The sequence below is a fragment of the Saccopteryx leptura genome, chromosome 3, assembly GCF_036850995.1.
Source record: "Saccopteryx leptura isolate mSacLep1 chromosome 3, mSacLep1_pri_phased_curated, whole genome shotgun sequence".
In the NCBI taxonomy this organism is placed as follows: Eukaryota; Metazoa; Chordata; class Mammalia; order Chiroptera; family Emballonuridae; genus Saccopteryx; species Saccopteryx leptura.
Window position 1 is genome coordinate 79,799,832 of NC_089505.1, and position 17,550 is coordinate 79,817,381.

At 45.2% G+C, this 17,550-nt stretch overlaps 1 protein-coding gene and 1 pseudogene across 1 annotated transcript in view; both read left to right on the forward strand.

The window, feature by feature from the left end:
- Window positions 1-17,550, forward strand: part of LOC136399391 (leukocyte immunoglobulin-like receptor subfamily A member 6) — a 367,572-nt gene that overhangs the window by 291,461 nt on the left and 58,561 nt on the right. The window lies entirely within an intron of this gene.
- LOC136397177 (leukocyte immunoglobulin-like receptor subfamily A member 6) lies at window positions 5,249-7,344 on the forward strand (annotated as a pseudogene).

A 17,550-nucleotide genomic window follows, 5' to 3' on the forward strand; every position in this document is an offset into this window, starting at 1 on the left:
AATATCAATGGCCAAAGGTATTCTGTCATGAATTTAGAAAATAAGATTGTTTTACCTATGTCTATGAGTCTGTTTTATATCCTGCCTATTTGTGAAATCATACAGTTCTTAGCTTTTCCTGGTTTACTTGTTTCACTCAGTATAATGTTCTCAAGCTCCATCCATGTTGTCATAAATGTCACTATGTCATCATTTCTTGTGGCTGAGAAGTATTCCATTGAATATATGTCCCACTTCTTCTTTATCCAATCCTATATCAAGGGACGCTATGGTTGTTTCCATGTCTTGGCCACTGAGAACAGTGCTGTGATGAACATGGGGGTACAAATCAATATTTTAGAGTTTTGGGGGTAGATACGCAGTAGAGGGGTTTCTGGGTGTTGGGGTAATTCTATTCTTAGATCTTTGAGGAACCTCATACTTTCTTCCATAATGATTATACTAATTTGCATTCCTGCAACCAGTGAATGAGGGTTCCTTTTTCTCCACAACCTCTCTGGGACTTTTACCAACATTCTACACAAAACAGAAACAAATTTCTATAAGGGAAGAACAAAGTTATGGTTGCCAGAGGGGGTGGGGATGGGGGATGGTTATGATGTAGGAGGGAATAGCATCAATAAGGTGGGGTAACTTTGCAGGGAGCCAGGTGGCTGCTGGAATTCATGTGGGGAGCACATTGCAAGATCCATAACTACAAAATCAATGCTGTATATCTGAAAATAATAAAATATTTTATGCCAACCATATTTTAATAAAAATATTCAATTAAAAAATAATGTCTGCATATTTGATGTTCAAATGATCTGTAGATGCTTACCTGAAATCTAGGTGCCCTTGTTGATCAGTCACTGTGCTGAACCTAATTCTATAAGAAACAAAAACAAAACCAAACTGAAAAACAAAAAAATTAGAAACCTGAAAGTTTTAAAAAATCAGGTTTTTTAAAAAACCTATATAATTTTGTTAACCAGTCTCCCTCAATAAATTTAATAAAATGTAAAGTATAGGTAAAAGATAAATAGTAAAAGAATACCAAATTGTTCTAAATGATTCTGGAAGGAGAAAAATGATAATAACAAAAGAAATTTCTACTCAGAACAAACAAACACAGAGGAAAATCAACAAAGTCCAAAATTTCAAGATTGAAAATACTAATCACGTTTATAAGTCTTGGCATGAAAGCTGCCTTCAAAAACAAGAGAATGCACACATTTCTGATATTAAAGATGAAACTGAAGACAGCAGGACATGTTGTAGACAATTTAGAATGGTAGCAGCAAAAAAAAAAACGTGAACAATTTGATGACAATATATAGAAAACATTGAAAGTGGGCACCATCAAATGTAAGACTTACTGATGGATATGATAAAAAAGCAAATTTGTATCTTTCTACATTTATATTCAATCCTTGAAACAGTCATAAAATATCGCATGACTGAAGTCATGTTCAGGAAGAGTTCCATTGGTTATTTCTTCCAGACATTTATGAAATGCCTTCAAACACACAATAAAATTGCATAAACTCTTCCTAAGAAAATAAAAAGAAGAAATCCATCCTGGGCCTGGCCAGTTGGCTCAGTGGTAGAGCGTCGGCCTGGCGTGCAGGAGTCCCAGGTTCGATTCCCGGCCAGGGCACACAGGAGAAGCGCCCATCTGCTTCTCCACCCCTCCCCCTCTCTGTCTCTCTCTTCCCCTCCCGCAGCGAGGCTCCATTGGAGCAAAGTTTGCCCGGGCGCTGAGGATGGCTCTGTGGCCTCTGCCTCAGGCGCTAGAATGGCTCTGATTGCGGCAGAGCGACACCCCAAGATGGGCAGAGCATCGGCCCCTGGTGGGCATGCCGGGTGGCTCCCGGTTGGGCGCATGCGGAAGTCTGTCTGACTGTCTCCCCGTTTTCAACTTCGGAGAAATACAAAAAAAAAAAATCCATCCTGACATTTTTTTTTTTAATCAGGACAGAAAGTATTGACTCTGTCAGCCAAAGGTCATCACCTCCAATTCCAACAGGACTCCACACCTCGGGTTGTGGTAAATGGGGACTTCATACCAGGACACCAGTGTCACCCCCAGGAACATCACCCGCATCAGCACACAGATGAGTAACCTGGCCCTGTGGCCCACTCTCTGTACCCACCACCCAGCCCGCTCCCCCCCGGCTTCTTCTTATTTCTGTGAGTTTCCCCCCTGCTTCTCTGTCACGGTCAGTTCTCCCATTTGTTTGACTGTGACCCCGTGTTTTACACACAATACTCAGCCTCTCTGTGTGTTTGGAGGAGACGTGACTGTGGAGTGTGTCTTCATCAGCCCTTCCTGTGGTGTCTGAGGCCATGGTCATCACGGTGTCCCCACATGGTTGTGTCATCATTGCCAATGACACCTGCCAGACTGCACCCCTGCATGTCTCAGGGACCACAGCCTCCTCACAACAAGGCTGAGCAGAGATGTCATTGTCACCTCACTGCAGGGAGAGAAGGAGATACAGAAAGGCACAATTCCTGCTCAGGGCTGACAGTCCACACACGTTACAGCTCTCCTTTCCATTACACTCTGAATTTCCTCTGACCCAGTGTTTGCAGACAGAATTCAGTGAGAGAAGCAGGGTTCTGCCCAAGAGAGGTAGGGACAGTGAGGAGGGAGAGATGACTCAGATGTTTTGAGAGAAGCCCTGGCGAGAAAGAGGGTGCTATTTATGGAACAAGGAAGTCACTAAAGGGAAGTGTTAGGAAGAGAGGGAGCAGGCCGAGGGGGGGAGGTTTTGCTTCCCTCTGTGAGTCTTTGGACAGTGCTATAGCCTCCCCACATGTGTCCATCCCCTGTGGGCATCCCTGAGGGAATGGCCCCATTGTCCACTCCAGTCATCCAAAACAGTGCTAAGTTTTTCATGCTCTTTTCCTTCACACTCAGTCATTAAATTCAAACCATTTTGCCCCCTGAACCCTCCTTGTTCATGTCCCCTGGGTCATTGCCACAGCCCATGTTTAGCTGAAGAATTGAAACATCTGCTCTGTGTGACCTCATCCATGTTCTTCCAAGGCCTACTCCAGGCCCCCAGTCCTACCCCATTCATTTCTCTCACTTCCTCTAGAGGCTCTTCTAACACCCCACCTGCTCTGACCCTCCATGCACACAGCCCACCCACAGGGGTCCAACTTCCAAAAGTAAGATCAAAGAATCTTTGAGATTTCTGTTCCAGGGGATGAGGGTAAGGAGGGTTCAAATGCAGAACCCCTTAAATGTAAGGACTGGGTTGGAAGGAAGAGAATGGGGAATAGAGCACTGTTCCACTCTCAGTGTTGGTTGACTGGATGTGACAAAGGGGCCATTCCACCAAGGACAGTGACCTTGTTCGAGGCACACTCTCCATAGTCAGCTAACATGGTCCCTCCTGTGCAAAGAAAGTCATCACATTTCTTCACCTTCGTCAACCATGAGACACACATAGCCTGAGTTAGTGAACGCATGTTTGTGACTTCTCACACACAGCCCACTGAGTCTGTCCGAACATAGCAAAGTTCACTTCAAAGCTCCTAGACCATGATAAAGACTAAAAGCTCTTCCTTTGCGTTCCTACTGAAGTCTACATGAGATTGTGTCACAGGATTTGTATCAGGTTACATATGTAATACCCACAAACCTTTTAAAATATGGATGGCACATGGTCTATGTAGATTACTCTTGGTTTGATATTACAAGTTATGATAAGCATATCTATTCTTCATAGGTTCCATTTTTGCACAGAAGTAGTCACTAAAACCTGAAATCTGTTTCTCGCACTTTTCCTTAAAATGAGCTGTTCCTTGTAACGACCAAAATACATGCACGGTGCACACAATTCCGTGAGCAGGAGCGAGCTTACTCCAGAGTGTAGTGAACTCAGAACAGAGCAGATGCCCTACCTGCCTCTGTCCCTGGTGCTGATTCTAGGGTACCGCTCAAGAAAAAATGCAAATGGTCAACAGATACATGAGAAATGCAAATCAAAAATACAATGAGATGCCACCTCACACATGTTAGATTGGCTCTTATCAATAAGACAAGTAATAACAACTGTTGGAGAGGCTGTGGAAAAAAAGAAAGCCTCATTCAATGCTGGTGAGAATGCAAATTAGCACAGTCATTATGTAAGAAAGTGTGGTGGTTCCTCAAAACATTAAGAATAGCACAACAATATGACCCAGTAATCCCTCTACTGAATATCTACCCCCAAAACGTGAAAACATTGGTATGCCAAGACACATGCATTCCCAAGTTCATCGCAGCATTATTCACAGTAGCCTAGACAGGAAAACAATAAACATGTCACTCAATAGAAGAATGAATAAGGAAGATATGTACATATATACAAAGGAATACTACTCAGCCATTAGAAACAATGACATAGTGACATTTATGACAATATAGATGAACATTGGGAACATTGTGCTGAGTGAAATAAGTAAATCAGAGCAAGCTAAGAAGTATAGTATTTTACATATAGGTGGGATATAAAACTGAGACTCATAGAAGTAGATAAAGGTGAAGTGATTAGCAAAGGGAGGGGGATACAGGGGAGGGGGATGGGAGAGGGGCTGATGGAAGGGTGTAAAGAGGGAAAATATAAGGTGACAGAAAATGATTTGACTTTGGGTGATGGGTATACAACATAATCAACAGTTTAAATGCAATAGAAATGTTCACCTAAAATTTATGTACCCTAATTGATCCATGCCATGGTGTTAAAGTTAATTTTCTAAATAAAATTTAAACATTTAAAATAATATAAAGAGAGACAGTCACTTGAGAGTCAACCCAAGTCAAAAAGTTAGGTCCTGTCTGTGAGCAGGAGATCAGACCAGGCAGAGAAATCTGGAATCAGAAGAGAAACCGGGTCTGGGCTGTGTCTCTAGAGGCTCTGCAGTCTCCTGAGCCCTCATCATGGAAAAACACAGAGCCAGGCCTAGAAAGGGGCTGTACCCTTGCTGTGTGTCCACAGCTGTGGGAACCTGGAAGGACAGCAGCCCCTGACTCACCACATCCTGTGCGTCTCTGTCCTTCAGGCCCAGGGGCTCCTCCATCTGCAGAGCGGGAGCACTCGGGGCAGACCCCATGCTGTCCCTCCTCTCCGCTCTTCTTGCCTCGGTCAGTGGTGGACATGAGGAGGGAGCAGCACAATGGGCTGGGGAGGCTACACATCCCTGTTCATGGGGAACGTTAGGCTTAGGCAGCTCCAGATATTGGGGTCCTGTTGGTAAAAAAATCAGTGCAGAAATGTGGGTGCAAGTCTCTGACAGAAACTCTCTTCCAGGTCTGAGTCTGGGCCAGAGGAACCTGTGATAACACAGGTGAGTCCTCCCTGGGCTCCGTGTCCCACCTCTTACTTCATCCCCTGGGGCTCAGGAGGGAGCATAGAAGTTCTGGGAAGATGTGATAGAACAGGAGGGTGTTGGGCTGAGCTGGGGAATGAGGGAGGGAGGGTCTTTGTAATGCAGCCTCTGGTTTCCTTCCAGGGACCCTCCCCAAACCCACCATCTGGGCTGAGCCAGGCCCCATCATTCCCTTGGAAAGCTCTGTGACCATGTGCTTTCAGGGGACCCAGGAGGTCAAGTCCCAATTTTATAAAGGAAATGAACATGTTTTTGGAAGACACTGACCTCACAGAAGCCCATGAAAAAGAGCTCTTTCTCCATCACAAGAATGACAGAGTGTGATGCAGGGAGATATTACTGGACATATCAAAGCTCCAATGACTGGTCAGAGCGCAGTGACCCCCTGGAGCTGGCGGTACCAGGTAAGGAAACACTCAGGGTCCCAGCCTCAGGCTCTGCCCTCGGGAAGGGGGTCTGCCCTCGGGGGTCTCTCCTCTCAGAGCCCAGCCCTGGGGATGGGAAGGAGAGGTGAGCCCCATCTAAAACTCTGCCTCCTCCTCTCCTAGGATTCTACAGAAAATCCAGCCTCTCAGCCCTGCCCAGCTCTGTCATGACCTCAGGATAAAACATAACCCTCCAGTGTGGCTCTGAGCTGGCATTTGACTGATTTATTCTAATTCAGGAAGAGGATCACAGATCCTCCCAGACCCTGAACTCACAGCCTTACCCCCGTGGAGGATACCATACTTTATTCCTGTGGACCCCATGATCCCCAGCCACAGGTGGATGTTCAGATGCTATGGCTGTCACAGGGACAGAAACCAGGGGTGCTCACAGCCCAGTGATGCCCTGGAGCTCCTGGTGAGTCTCATTATTGTCTCATCCATGGAGTAAGGCACTAAACACTAATCCATAGACCCAGACATGTTATAGGCATTGTTGCTGTGAGGGGAGCCCCATGGCAGAGGGTGAGCTGAGGGGACACAGGGACTCCTGGGCCAGAGACATTCACAGAGAGAGAGAGAGAGAGAGAGAGAGAGAGAGAGAGAGAGAGACCTGGGCCAGGACAGGAGAAGACATTGTATGGGAGGAGCAGCCCCTGTTACTCATGTCTGGTCTCCCCAGGTGTGTCTCAGAAGCCCTCCCTCCTGACAGACCAGGGCCCCATCGTGATCTCTGGACAGAGCCTGACCCTCCAGTGTCACTCTGATGTCAAATATGACAGATTTATTCTGTCCAAGAAGGGGGGACATTACCTCCCCCCAATCCTTGTCCTGCAGCCCCAGGCTGGGCCTCTCTCAGGCCAGCTTCCCTGGGACACTGTGAGCAGCTTTCATGGGGACTGGTACAGATGTTACAGTGAACACAACCTCTCCTCTAAATGGTCGGTCACCAGTGAACTCATGGACATCCTGGTGGCATGTGAGGGGCCCAGACTCTGCACAGGCCCTGCTGGGGGTTCTCAGGTGGTGATGAGAATAGTGAACATGTAGGATCCCAGGGAGGGAGACAGAGAGAGACAGGGGATGGGAGAAGAGGGCAGACACAGAGAAACAGAGACAGACAGAGAGGAGGGTCCTCAGAGAGAGGCCTGCTGCCTCTCAGGTCAGAACAAGGTGGCGGGCAGCCCCTCACTCACCGTCCCTCTCTCTAGGACGGCTCCCTGACAGACCCTCCCTCTCAATGCAGTCGAACAACATGGTGAACTCAGGAAAGACCGTGACTCTGCTGTGTCAGTCATGGAGGCTGACAGACACTTTCCTTCTGTCCAAGGAGGGGACAGCCGATCCCCCCCTATGTCTTAGATCAGAGCTCCAAGCTCAGCAGTACCAGGCAGAGTTCTCCATGAGTCCTGTGACCTCAGCCCACGGGGGGACCTACAGGTGCTACAGCTCACACAGCACCACCCGCTACCTGCTGTCACGCCGCAGTGAGCCCTTGGAGCTCCTGGTCTCAGGTGAGGGGACACTGACTCCATCCTTTCTGAGCTCAGTCTAAAGGCCTTGTCCCCAGCAGGCATCAGGCTGGATGGTAGAGAAGGGGCTGTAGGTTTGGTCACCCAGGAGAGATCAGCCCCTAAGAGACCCTGTCACCCATCTACACTTGTTTCCCATCACCTGGGTCCAGAATGTGTCAGACAGGCAGCAGGAGGACTTGCAGAGGCCACAGTGAAGACATTGGAGAGAGTCTGAGTGACTTGGGGACACCAGGGTCACCCACAGCTCCTCAGCCTTTTCCTGTCCACATTCTCATTACCTTCTATAGGTCTGAGCCCCTTTCACCCAGGGTCCATCTCCACAGCTGGTGAGTCACTGAGAACTGTGCTCAGAGTAAGCACAGACCACCCCAGGACAGTTTGAGGGTCTGTGGGAGACTGCAAGCTCTTGCAGTTCGAGGCTTTGCAAAAGGCTACGTTCTCCCCCCGCCCCATATCGGCTAAGAAGCTAAGTATATGAACTCATCCCATCCCCACACTTCAATTGCTTAAGCTTCTAGAAGCAGTTACATGCTCTTCCTCTCATCCTTTGTTTGTTCTGATATTGGTTGATTTCAGTTATGCAGGGTGGAGAGTTTCTGCACTTGGGAGAACTCCTGGGTTGCCTTGGAGATGTGTGACTTTATATCAGAGACTTCCTTATTTGCATATGGCTGTATAATAAAGCAAACCAGGGGCTATTTTGCTCTGACTTGCCATCAGCTTGCAGAGGCCTCTCAATGCCATCCATTTTTCTCTTTAAGTCTATTTTCTTCATTCCACAACATTCGCACTCAGGACCTGAAATTACTATCCAAGCTGGTTTGTGGCAAGGTCTATCAGAGGATCCAGTGTCCCTGACACACTCAAGGATGGGCTTGTGTCCCAGAGGACTGTGAGGCAGGCAGAGATGCCGAAATAGCAGGGGCTCCCTGTGCCCTGAGGCTGGCAGGTGACAGGTGGGTGGTCCTGGAAAGGGTGGTTGTGGAACCCAGCCTCAGCAAGGGGCCTCTGAGCTCAGCTGGGGAGATGGCAGCCCTCACCCTCCCTTCCTCCCTGATTCCAGAAGGCTCTGAGAATCGATCTCTCTTCTCCACGGAGTTAGGTGCACAGAGGGGTAAGTGAGGGTCTCTATAGAGAGAGAGTGGGTGTGTCCATGGGGGAGAGAGGTTAAGTCATATGGGGTTCAGGCACCTGTGGAAATGCTGACATGGACACACCTTCCCCTGTGTGGCCTCATTGTCACCAAGTGTAAAAGGAGAGAATTGTGTTCCAGAGCTCAGATTTCCTGTCAGTTCTGGCTCTGAGCTCCTGGGAGAGGGGGCTCACAGGGAAGCCCCCCAGGGTGTGATTTAATAAAGAATGTCTCCTCTGTAGCAGTGATGGTGACACTGTACAGGGAGGGAGAAGTAGGACATCGGTACATCCAGGTATATCAGACTCAGCTCAGAGGAGAGAGGGGGAAGGACTCAGACCTGGGTCAGTTCCCGGCTCTGCTGCCACTGTTGTGGGGCCAGGCTGTCCCTTCTCTTCTCTGAGTGTCCCTGGTCCCGTCCTGCTCACAGGCTGCTGTGAGGTCAGGTGACATAGGGGTCCTCACAGAGCTCAGGAGGGCACGGCCCCAGCCAAGCTGACCTCCCTCCCTCTAGGATGGCTCCCTGGCAGACCCATCCCTCTCTGAAACCAGACACTTAGTGACATCAGAAAAGAATGTGACCCTGCTGTGTCACTCACATACCTAAAGGTCACTTTTATTCTAGTCAAGATAAATTCAGTTTACCCCCCCCCTTCCTGTTTATTAGATCAAATTATTTAACTGGGACCAGTTAGACCCAGTTCTCCATGAGTCCTGTAAACTCAGCACGGGGTAGGACTACAGGTGCGACAGCTGACACAGCACTAAACTTTACACCCTGTCACAACTTAGTGACCTTCTGAGGCACCACCTGATCTCAAGTGAGTGAATGTGACCCTGTTTTTTCTGACCTCACTCAGCTTGAGGCCCTGTCTCCATAAAGTCTGAGGCAGTGATAAATGAGGGAGTTCAGAGGGCCCCACAGAGGATGACAGTCACCCCTCCTGCATGGCCCCTGATCCATCAGCTGCTGAGTAAGTGGGGTCTCTGAACTGTGAAGGAGTGAGTTTACGGGTCTGCTCTCAGACTAAATGCTGAGCACAGCAGTCAAGCATCCCTGTGTCATGACCATGTTTATCACTGTTCCTGAGCTCTGGGCACAGGTCCCTCTGGTCCACAGTGAGTCCGTGCGGGGTCAGTGTCACAGGAGGCTGAGAGGATCCAATGAGGAGACAGAGGGAACCTGGCAGAGGGGAGACAGGGTCACTAGGGGACTGTGCAGAAGTTATGACCTGAGAAGCGAAGCGTCTGAGAGCACAGAACCAGGGGGAGGTCGTGTGTTGGCAGGTCCTCACTCCTGTCCTCATTTCATGGCTCTCAGAGCACCTGACACCATCAGCCTGTCACAAAACAAGTAAAATATCAAGAGTGGTGAGAAGGTGAATTTCTCAGTTATGGGGCTGGGCTCACAGGGTCATGTTCTGTGACGAGAAACTAGGAGTCCTGGTTGGACATCCAAGGTCCTGGGGTGACTTTGTCCTGCCCTGACCTCTGTGATCCCTTTGTCCACTTCCAAGACTACATGGCAGAGTACCTCATCAATATGACTGTGGCTGGATTGATCCTGCTGGTTCACGGGGTGCTGCTATTTCAAGCTCAAAGCAGCCAGAGAAGGACCTATGATGCAACCAGGATGTGACCACAGAGGGCACAATGCAGTGTTCAGACAGGTGGAGCCTTGGGGCACTGGTGATGATCCAGGAGATGGTGGGATAAAGTCTGGACCATGTTCTGGGGAAACTGTCTTCTGAGAGTGAAGTGGAGTAAACAGGGTTTGGGTGCAGGAAATATCTGCGTGCTCCCTGCACAAGACTCTTCCTCCATTAAATGTGTATGTTCTCTCCCTATCTAAGGTTGACTGTCTGTAACAATCCTCCATCATTCCACATGCCTGTGACATGCGAGCCCATTGCACATGTCTGATTTGTGTCCACACATCTAATACCTCATGGTCTCCTGTGCCTTTTGGTCTAGAAATATTTTTTATTTCTAATCACATTTCCAGATGGACAGCATTGTGTCTCTATCTTTTTAGTTCATTAACTGCAGAAGTGATGAAAATCAGATCTGATCCTGGAAGAAATGAACCCTAGGTGATGCCTCCCACCCTCTCAGGGACCCACGATCCTTCTGTCTTCCTACGATGTCACCTGTACAATTTTCCCAGATGTCATCACTGGTGCTGTGGGAAGCTTAATGAAAGTGTGTCTCTATAAGAAATCATAGTTCAAAATGATTAGATTTGTTAAATTTTCCAGAGTCTGGATATACATATAATGGAATGTTCTTCATACACAAATAGAACTAAATTGTGCCATTTGGGACAACATGAACAAACATTGAGGGCAAGTTGTTGTTTTTTAATATGAGCTATATCACACAGACAAAAGTAAATACTGAATGATCTCACATCTATGTTGAAACTATAAAAGGTAAAATTGTAGAAACATAGAGTGGGATGAGGGTTACTATGGGGAGTGTGGGAAAGTTTGTGATCTTGGTTAAAGAGTATCAACTTCCAGTTATGAGGTTAACAAGTCGTAGGTGTCTGATATATAGTATGGTGATTACACTTGATAATACTCTGTTATATATGTAAAAATTGCAAAGAGAGTGTATCTTGAAAATACTTTAACATTTTTTATTGTCATCTTGTTGATAATAACCAATCTAACAGGTGTGAGGTGATATTTTATTGTAGTTCTGATTTGCATTTCTCGAATAACGAGTGATGATGAGCATCTTGTCATATATCTGTCAGCCATTTCTATGTTCTCTTGGAAGAAGTGTCTGTTCACGTCCTCCCCCATTTTTAAACTGGATTGTTTACTTGTTTGTTTCTGAGCTTTGTGCGTTCTTTACATATTTTAGATATTAACTTTTTATCAGAGCTGTGGTTTATAAATATGTCTCATTTTGTTGCCAACTTTTAGTTTTGTTTTCAGTTTCTTTTGCTGTGCAGAAGCTTTTTTGCTTGATACAGTTCAATTCATTTATTTTTGCCTTTATTTCTCTTGCCTTTGGGGTCAAATTCATAAATTGTTCTTTATGGCCAAGATGCATGAAGATAGATTGGTGGTTCCTCGAAAAACTAAGAATAGAACCATATGACCCAGCAATTCCTGTACTAAATTATCTACATCCAAAACTTGAAAACATTGGTATGTAAAGACATGTACAGCCCCATGTTCATCATTACGTTATTCAGTGTCCATGACATAGAAACAACCGAAGTGTCCCTTGTAGAGGACTGGATAAAAAAGATGTGATACTTATATACAATGGAATACTTCTCAGCCAGAAGAAATGATGGCGGCATAGTGCCATTTATGAAAACATGGATGGATTTTGAGAATGTTATACTGAGTGATGTTCGTAAATCAAGAAAAGTTAAAAACTGTATATGATGTCACACATAGGTGTGATATAAAACTGAGTCTCATGAACATAGAAAAAAGTGAAGTGGTTATCAGGGGGAAGTGAATATGGGAGAATGGGATGTGGGGGAGGGGATGGAGAAAGGGAGTGGTTGGGAAGGGAGAAAAGAGGGAGAAATACATAGTGACACAAAATGATTTGACTTTTGTCGATGGATATAAAACAAAATCAACAGTTGAAATACTATAGAAATGTTTAACTGATAACAACATAACCGACAGTTCAAATGCTATAGATATATATGTTTACCTGAAACCTATGTACTCTTACTGATAAATATCACCGTGTTAAATTTAGTTTTCTAAATAAAAAATAAGACAATAAGTTTTATGATATTCTGCTTCCTTTCAACAAGGCTGAGCAGAGACATCATTGTCACCTCACTGCAGGGAAAGCAGGAGACTCAGAAAGGCACAATTCCTGCTCAGGGCTGAAACTCCACACACATTACAGCTCTCCTGTCAATTACATTCTGAATTTCCTCTGACACAGTGTTTGCAGACAGAATTCTGTGAGAGAAGAAGAGTCCTGCTCAAGAGAGGAAGGGACACTGGAAATGGAGAGATGACTCAGACATTTTGCAAGAGAGCCATGAAGAGAAAGAGAGTTCTATTTATAGAACAAGGAAGTTACTAAAGGGAATTGTAAGGGAGAGAGAGGAGACCAGGACAAAGGTTTCACTTCCCTCTGTGAGTTCCATAACAGTGTTATAGCCTCTCCACATGGGTCCATCCCCCAAGGTGTCATTCTTGACACCTCCAGTGCACCAAAGCAGAGTGGAACAGTGCTAAATTCCTCACTCTCTTTTTCTTATTTAACACAATCATTAAATTTAAACAGTTCTGCTCCCTGAGTCTTTTTACCCATGAACCTGGGGTATCACCACTGCCCATAATCAGCTGAAGACTCAAAACCTCTACTCTGTGCCACCTCATCCGTGTCTTTTCTACCCTATGCCAAGCTCCCAGTCCTACCCCATTCATTCCTGTCACTCCATCAAGAGGTTCTTCTAACTACCTCAACTGGTCTGACCTTCCATGCACACAACTCTTCTATAAGGAACCAGATCCCAAAAGATCTAATGTCTTCTAGTTTACATTCATGGTCCAGGGATCATAGGTAAGGGAAGTATGGAGGGCAGACTGTTTAAATTTAATGACTGATGCTTACAGAACGAGATTGAGGAATTGAACACTGTTCTGTCCTTTCTGCTTTGGTTGACTGTAGGTTCCATTGGAGCCACTCCAACAAAGGACAATGAAATTACCAGATATACACTCTCCATCATCAGCTAACATTGCCTCCCCATGCAAACAAAGTCAGAACATTTGACTGCCTCCATCCACACCAGACACACACACACACAACCTGAGTTAGTGAATATGTTTGTGATTTCTCACTTACAGCCCACTGAGCCTGTCCGCATAGCAGAGCATTGCTCATACCTCCTACATCATAATAAAGGCTAAAATGTCTTCCTTTGTCATTCTACCAAAACCTATATGGGTTTGTGTCATAGAGTTTGTATCAGATTACATGAGTAATCAACATAAACCTCTTAGAATACAGACAGCACATCATGTATGGATGGGATTAGTCTCGGTTTGATGTTACGGGTTATGATAAGCATATCTTCCCTAGGTTCCATTATTGCACAGTGGTGCTCACTAGAACCTGAAATCTGTTTCTACACTCTCTTCCTAAAAATGACCGGTTCCTTGAAACATCCAAAATATGTATATGGTGTACACAATTTTTTGAGGAGGAGCCAATTTATTCCAGACTGTTCTAAACTCTTAGAACACAGCATGTTCTTTGTGCTCAGTGATATCCCTGTCTCCTTGCTCTGAAATTATCACCAGTCTCAGGGCTCTCCACTGCTCATGCCATGGACATCTCCATTTCCAGGGGGATTCCTCATGCCCATGACTCAGATGTATGATGTCACCTGTGACTAGTCTACGTGTCCCATGCTCTGTTTTTTCTTTAAAAATTTCCCAAACTGTAGTTGGGTTACCCATTCTCTAAATATTTGTGATGTCTGTTTTCATAAATCTGAGCTCCACATGTCCAGAAAAGGAATCTCTCTTTTTCCCCTGTGAATACTCAGAGCCTCCATCATGGCTGGACATGGTAACTCTTCAGCAGACGTTGTATATTTGACTGAATCAGGGAAGGAAGGAACAACATGTGAATTTATGGAAATTCAGGAATGACATGTGAGTTTTCCAGGTCACACAGGTCTAGAGAAGGCAGAGTCAGAACCAGAACAAAGACTGGGTGGCTCTCGGACCTGCCCTGAATCTGCAACCTTACATTCTGGGACAAGTGTCACCTTCTAAATTTGGGTTTCACATGAGGTAGAGAAAAATCATATGGAGCCTGGCAAGCTCAGATATGACCTGAAAGTTTTCAGAATCTGGTGTCTCCTTACCTCTTCCTTCAGGGAATGGAGAGAGGGCTGGTGAGAAACTGAATTTTCACATGGAGCCTGGACCTTGTCACAGCCATGTGTCTTTCTGTCCTGCTAGGACTTATAGATTTATATGACATCTGCACAGCTGGTGACCATAGGGGCCATCCCCATATATCCAAGCTACATCACAGACATTGGTGCCTGGTGTCCTCGGTCTGAGAGGAAACCAATGTAGGTCTGAGAGTCATCCTGGCTCCTATGGATTCAGGCCCAAATATGAAGATAGAGTAAAGAGGTTTGTGGTTTTTGGGACCAGGGTGCTTGAGGATGCACTGGGAGTCTAAGATCAAGTATAGTTCGCTAGGACCTCTTCTTTCGAGATGAAACCCTTGGACAAAACTCTTTCCATATCTGGGACTTTGTTTTCTCATCTATTAAAGCAGAATTTTTTCCTGGATTTTAGAGGACACAATTATGTATAAAGTTCTCTACCAGTAAATTTCTGTAGAGGAAGGTCAAGAAATTTTTCTGTATGAACATTGGTTCACTCTAGTATGTCCTGCCTGCAGCAGGAATTGCTGTCATTATGTGGGGGTGGAGAAAAACCTGAATTTCTTCCTCAATATTTATAAGCACCAGGATGTGAGATGAAGCAGGTCATACTCGCAAATATCATTTGTGAAAACTTATGTCAGTGCTCCCTTCCCCCTCCAATTTTTCTCTGAATTTCTTGGTTTTCTCTTTGTCACAGTGTCAAAGCTCATCTCATATAAATACATATGTCTTTTTGTTTATGTCCTCATATAAATATTTTATTTTATTATTATTCTCTTATTATCAAAATATTTCTGCATAGACTGAAAATAAAATATATAGAGTCCATGTTAAGGGTAGCAATCTTTGCTCTGAAAAAAGTTAGATCACATTTCTTCTCTATTCTGTTAGGTATGAAAATATGCTTACATTAAAGTGAGTTTTGCCTGACCAGGTGGTGGCACACTGAATAGAGCATCAGACTGGTACACAGAGGAACTAGGTATGAAACACTGAGGTTGTTGATTTGAGCATGGGCTCATCAGCTTGAGCACAGAGTTACTGGCTTAAGCACAGGGTGGCCAGCTTGAGAGTTGGATCATAGACATGACCACATGGTCACTGGCTTGAGCTCAAAGGTCACTTGCTTGAAGCCAAAAGTCGCTTGCATGAGCCCAAGGTCACTGCCTTGAGCAAGGGATCACTCGCTATGCTGTAGTCCCCAATCCCCATCAAGACCAATATGAGAAAATAATCAATGAACAACAAAGGACCTGCAACAGAGCTGCAATGAATAATTGATGTGTCTTATTCTCCCTTCTTGTCTGTCTGTCCATATCTGACCCTCTCTCTGTCTCTCTGTCACATAAAATAAAATAAATAAATAAATTTAGTTTCATATATTCCTACTGTTCTGATTTCTTCTAGAATTTTCCAGATGACATGATCCTATATTTGAAAGACCCCAAAGACTCCACATAAAAATATTAGAAACAATGAACCAAAATAATAAAGTTGAAAGATACAAAAATCAATATACAAAAGTCTATACTTTTTCCATATGTCAACAATGAAACTTCAAAAAATAAACTTAAACTGAAAAAAGACACAATGATATGGGAAAATATTCCATGTTCATAGATTGGAAGAATCAACATACTTAACATTGTCATATCACCTGAAGCAATATAAAAATTTAATGCAATCTCCACTAAAATCACCATGTCACTTTTTTAATAATGGGGAGAGGACCTAAACAGACACTTCTCCTAGGAAGACATACAAATGGCCCACAGATATATGAAGAAATGTTTATCTTCACTAACTATTAGAGAAATGCAAATCAAAACTACAACTAGATACCACCTCACACCTGTTAAATTGGCTATTTTCAACAACACAGATAATAACAAGTTTTGGAGATAATGTGGAGAAAAGAGAACCGTCACTCACTTTAGTGTAAATGAAAACTGATACAGCCCTTATAAAAGACAGTATGATGTCATCTCAAGAAACTAAAAAGAGTTACCATATAATCCAGCAATCCGTCTACTGGGTATCTATCCTCCAAACTCAAAAACATTGATATGTAAAGACACATGCACCATCATGTTCATCTAAGCATTAATCACAGTAGCCAAGACATGAAAAGAACTAAAGTGTTCCTTGATAGAGGATTGGATAAAGAAGATGTGGTACCTGTATACAATAGAATACTTCTTAGCCATAAGAAATGATGACAGAGATAAGATGGCGATGGAGTAGGCGGACACAACAACTTCCACCTCCCAGAACCAAAGTGGATTACAAACTAATTTTAAGAACCATCATTTGGAAAAACCAACTTTGAACTAAACTAAGAGGACTCTTCAACCAAGGAACACTGAAGAAGCCACACTGAGACTGGTAGGAAAAGCAGAAATGTGGAAAGGACTTCCCAGCTCCCTGGAGCAAACAGCAGCTAGGAGAGACTGGCGTGGTGGGAAGTGAGTTTAGCAGAGAGAGGAGGGTCCTGAGTCCCAGGAACAAAGCCCCAGCCTGCAGCCCCAGAGCCTAGAAGAGGCGTATGGACAGTATTTAGCTGGAAACAAGTCAGGATACTGTTTGTGAGAAAGAGACTGATTTCTCAGACCCCGGATTCTTCTTAAAGGGACCACGCAGAATACCTCTCTCACAACCACTCATCCGGGGCTCCAGGGGACAGGAAGAGAGGAAAGGACTGGGGTAGCAGGACGAGAGTGTAATCTAGGAGGCACGGGAAGAAACATTTTGAGAGACAGCCACCCTAACCTCTGGGATGAGTCATTCCCCAAATCTGAAGCAAATATTTCCCCTGGAAACAGCAATACCAGCAAAGGGAAGCAGGACACCAGCCAAACAAGCTCTCCTGCGGCACTCAGAGCAGAGTTGCTTAGAAGGAGGAAGCTTTTGGGACTACAGTAGTGAGTGTTAGGGTCTGAGCTGCAGTGCCCTCCTCCACACGGATGAGGGCTCGCTGGAGGGCAGGCAGCGGTGGGATGCAGAAGCACATTTTGGTCGGCAAGGGAGGAAGCCAGCTGGCCACCACTGAGGCCCAGGTGTGAGCTCAGTCTTGCATGGCTGGGGAGGAGAGGGCATGCAAAAGTGGTCAAGCCCAGCTGCGGGCCATCTGTAATCCAGCCTGCAGGAAATAGCAGGAGCCCCAGAAGGGGCAGAGACCCACCCTTG